The sequence below is a fragment of the Coenobita brevimanus genome, chromosome 63, assembly GCF_032717465.1.
Source record: "Coenobita brevimanus isolate Jiangsu-jjx chromosome 63, ASM3271746v2, whole genome shotgun sequence".
Lineage (NCBI taxonomy): Eukaryota > Metazoa > Arthropoda > Malacostraca > Decapoda > Coenobitidae > Coenobita > Coenobita brevimanus.
This window is the reverse complement of record NC_137016.1, coordinates 37,583,235-37,588,470: the sequence shown is the minus strand read 5'-3', so window position 1 is coordinate 37,588,470 and position 5,236 is coordinate 37,583,235.

Here is a 5,236-nt window from a genome sequence, read left to right as displayed (position 1 = left end):
AAACGAAAGTTGTTTTTACCCAACGTAATAAAGTTCATCCAAATCTCAGAATCATACTCCTTCAGTAAATAGAAACTAATCGTCAAATGTCAATACCACATCTGTATTTGCTTCACCTTAAACATTTAACTGGAGTCGGGAGTAAAACTGGCAATATGAAAATATGGACAAGCTCACAAAATCTTACGTTAATTTGTGAACAATGAGATGACAGAATATGTCTGATCTTTCTAAGTCGTTCCTGTATTTTATAATGTAAGACGCAGGCTGATCACATTTAACAATTAAAAGTCTTCTCTAACTGACTGGGGGAAAAAACAGGTACTTGCTTACACCTTTGCGAACTCTGTTTTAATGATACAGCCGTACAGGGGAGCCATAGCTAGGGAGACATTTAACTATAGCGAGGGTATCAGGACTCTCTGGCTAACTGTGGTATTATATTTAACCCTCTGAGAATGACGTCCTTTATTGACCTTTATTTTTTTACTGTACTGATTCATATATTTAGCCACCTCCGGAGAAAATTCAGCTCAAGACCGACCTCTATGACTGTAGGGATTAAAACAACCTACATCATCCCTTTCACTACGACGACTAGTCATATTCTGGCTACCACAACACTCTCGTAGTTATATTACTTTCTTTTTATTCTACTTACCTACATACGCCTTACAGTTCAACGAAAATCTCTGACGGTGTAAGTGCCAAAAACATCTATATTAATCATTATCTTGACTTCTTTCTTATCTTTTGCTGCCGCCCAGAGAATTTCTTCAGCTTGTACGACTCTCCTTGTAGTGAGTGGAAATATGAGCTCAAAATATGTATTAAACCCTTTGAACCCGAGCATGTCGCTTTTATCTTATTCTTGCTATATTCAGAAGCTTTTATTCACGTTAGGAGACGCTTTACGAACCGGGGTAGTACGGTACAGCCTTCATTATTCCCTTCAAGTCCAAGGGGCTTTTCCCGACTTGAATAGAATCGTCTGGAAGGAACAATAAACAGATAATTACGTCACAGTATTCCAGAAGTTAACGGTAACAATGTCCTACGAAATCTATACATGGTGAGGACATAGATATATCGACTTTCCTATATTTATTTTGTCACATTAAGCAAGTTAACTCTGGATCCTTGGCGCACCACCAAAACACTATTATATTCAATTCGTAATATGGGAGAAAGACACTTTAAACGGTGAGATTTTCAAATAATACCTTTTCACTTTTTTAAATATATATATATATATATATATATATATATATATATATTTTTTTTTTTTTTAACAAGGCATGAGAGTGCATTCTGAGTTCTCTGGCATACGCAACATTTAACGGTTTACTAAGACTCATTACGTCAGAGGGAGGGTGGTTGTGAAAGACTAGTGGTTGATGCACAAGGGGGACACATGTTTGATATTTCATACGTGTAGAATTTGATCCAATAAATGAACTTTCGTATATATTTTTTTATTCGTAGAACTGAAACACAGTACTAACGTTTTTATGCGGCGTAGTACAGTGGTTATTACGTAAAGCCGTATTTAAATGTGAGAAGGAACAAAGTCAGGAATTTTATGTAAGCTCGTGTGTGTGTTTAGTTGTCCTGAACACACATCCTTGACAGCCAAGGATACCGGTCTGTCTGCACCACCTCTCACTGGTACTGCTTGAACTAGTCTCTCTCTCTCTCTCTCTCTCTCATATATCTATCTATCTATCTATCTATCTATCTATATATATATATATATATATATATATATATATGCATGTCTACAAATGCATACACATAGTTAGATAAGTTTGATAAGAATCTTATGTTTATCTTCTTTTATCGGTACAAATCATCATTCTAAACCACTGGTTCTCAAACTGGGAGCCATGGCCCCCAAGGGGGTCATGACAGGATTTTAGGGGGGCCATGGCGGGCTGGTGTAAGTAGTAAATCAGTGTGTGTCTGTGAAATCGCACTTGGGGTCCTCTTACCATTATCCACAACACTTACGTGCATCTGATGTCCACCCTTCTACACATAAGAAGTACAAGCCGAAACCGGTTGGATGTGCACCCAGATATGAGATGTGCGTTATCAGTGACTCAACCTCTAATCAGTCGACTGACTGAAAGCAAACAGTGTCACCCATCCCACTAACATGTAGCAAATTATGCATTCTGACTGATAGCTGTAAGCAATAAAATAATTGGAGTACCAAATCAGTTTTTTTCGTTATTTGAGAGGGGCTTGAGAGAAAACTGACGGGGGGGCCACGAGAATGTTAAGATCCCCTCAAGTGCGGAATGAAGTGAAAAGATTTGAGAAACACTGGTCTAAACCCATTTCCTGCTTTCATTAGTGGGGTAGGCAGGATCTCAGACATGAGCAGAAAACACAGGCAAAAGAATCCATTATCAAAGCGCCCTACTATCCGTACACATGATCATGATCCAAGGCCCTTTCCCAGTTTAATAAATAAGGAGGCAACGATCTGAGAACAGGAACAGAAAAGTAGTCGTGTAGGAAGTAGAGGAAGAACTACAAGTATCCGGTGAAGCTGACCAGACAATCACTTCCCCCGCCGTTCAAGCCTTCAAAATTATCAGCACACACCCTTCTAGTATCCAACCACGCGTTAACTCGATGCCAAACATAAAATAGTGTGTTAGTTTTTGCCGTAAATACAAAAACACTGACAACCTTGAAATTCACTGTAGCCTTACATTGCTCCCCACCCCTCGACCTAGAAGCTGAGACAGGGGTGGGGAAGATGGGTGGGGGGACGTGGAGTTAAGTGGAAGTTGAGGAAGAGAGGTGGAGAGGAGCAGGAAAAGGAACGCGAAAGATAGGGCTGAGGGGGAAAGGGGGGGGGAACGGAAGATGGGGATGAAGGGGAGAGGAGATGGGGATGAGAGGGAGACGGGAAGATGGGGAAGAGGTGGATTGAGGAGAAAGAGACGTAAACGTTTAGGGAAGAAAGGGAAAGATGGGAGAGGGGGATGAGCACTGGGGGGATGTGGAGTGGAGGATGAAGGCAGGGAAAGATGGATGGAAGGGAGAGGGGAATGTATAGAAGGGGTGGAGGTGGAGGGGGAAGAGGGATGGGAAGAAGGTGATGAAAGGTGAGAGGAGAAATAGAAACAAGGGGAGCAAGGTATCAGGAAATGCATATTACAAAGATCTGTGTAATTTTTGCTGGACATAATTCCCTAGTATGGTTATTACTGTTCTCAAAGGAATTGTATTATTTGAATTTTTTTTTTTTTTACCATTACGGTGGCCATGCAGCATCCGTCTGAATACACACACACACACACACACACACACACACACACACACACGACAATCATATCCTCAAACTGTGTTCCCTATCAAACGAAACTGAGCCTATCTTATCAACCCCAATTCAAGTTCAAAATACTGTCTTTACAATAGCGGAAGCACGAGGGGCATGAGGAAAAGCACCAGATATATATGTGTGTGTGTGTGTGTGTGTGTGTGTGTGTGTGTGTGTGTGTGTGTGTGTGTGTGTGTGTGTGTGTGTGTGTGTGTGTGTGTGTGTGTGTGTGTGTGTGTGTGTGTGTGTGTGTGTGTGTGTGTGCGCGCGCGTGTAAGATACGGGGAACGGGAACCATGTGGGGAACAGGAACATATTAAGGAGCAGGAACTGTGAGGCCTGATACATGGCGCCAGCAGCAATTAAATCAAGGCAGTCAAAAAATGAGAGGCGAAGCAAAAGGTAAAAGAGTATATATAAAAGAGAGAGAGAGAGAGAGAGAGATTGTATTGGCAGCACAACGAAGATACACAGAAAAAAGAGAGATTGTATTGGGAGCACAACGAAGATACACAGAAAATTTGTACAAGACACACGAGATTGGATGAAGAGGATAAGAAGAAAAAAAGACGAAATACAGGTAATAAAAGGAGGAGGTGGAGCAGAAAAACACTAGAAGATGAAGCAGCTGAAGAGATGAGATATACAGATAACGCAGGAGACTTTGAAGAATAAGAGAAATAAGAACATGGAATAATAAAAAAGAATAAGAATAAAAGTGTCGACACAGTATTGATATAGGAACTGGGGAAGTGATATGAATTACATGGAGATTAACACCTGAGGGAAAAAATGAGGAAAAGGAAAAAAAAATTACGAAAAATGTTTAATTCCTTCAATGAGGTGACGGGTAAAAAAAAAAAAATCTTGCTGCCTCCAGACGATTTTATGCTAATTACAAAGGGGGCTTTCCTAACTGAATGGATTAGATAAAGCCTTCACTAATCCCACCACTACTACGGGTTTTTCTCGGCTATCAACGAATGGCAGAAGGATTAATAAAATATACATTGTCACCAGGATGAAATGATAAAAGAACGAAATAAAGAGAATAAAAGAAAACACATGGAAGCAAGATAAAAACAAAAAAAAAATCGTACATAAATATACAACGTGAATGAAATAGTGAATGGACGACATGAGGCGTGGAAGGAAGGGGCAGAGGAGAGAGGCAGGTATGATGAAGGGGAGGGGGGGAGCTGAAAGGGGTAAAAGGGGCAAGTGAGCTGAGGTAGAGGGGATGATGGTAGGTGAGCTGAGGTGATAAAGGGGGAAGGGGACAGGTGAGCTGAAGGACTAATGGGAGAAGGGCGGTTAAGACAAGGAGGTAGAAGGGGGCGAGAGGCAGGTGAGCTCAGCGAGGGTGGGACAGGTGAGTCGAGACAAACATCACACTCGGGGAATTTCTCTTGTAGGCTCAGACCCGCTGACCTTGTGTTCCTCCCCGCCTCACTCTCACTCTCAAAACATCCCTCTCCATGCACCACACAGGAGTATACAGGAGAGAAAAAAGCAGCAACTAACCTATGTCTTTTCATGGCCGTTCATGTCTGCAAACTATTACGGTATGGTGTACATATCTGTGAGTCAAAGATAAAGGCAGCAAAGCAAAAAGACTCTTATCCTCCCATCCACCCACCTCACCATGCCAAAGTCGGCAGGAAAATGTGAGGACAACCAAGCAGTGTATGTTAAAAGAAAACTCTATTCTGTCGTAATCTGTACAAGAATAAGTAACAGTCTCCCTCTCCACCGCTCACTCCCACTCTCCCCACTCATTCTCGCTCCTCACCCTTACACTCCCCCTCTCCATCCTTCACTCCCACTCTCAGTCTCTGGCCACAATTTTTCTTTCCCAATCCCACTCACTCTCAACTTCCCACCTCATTCCTCACTATC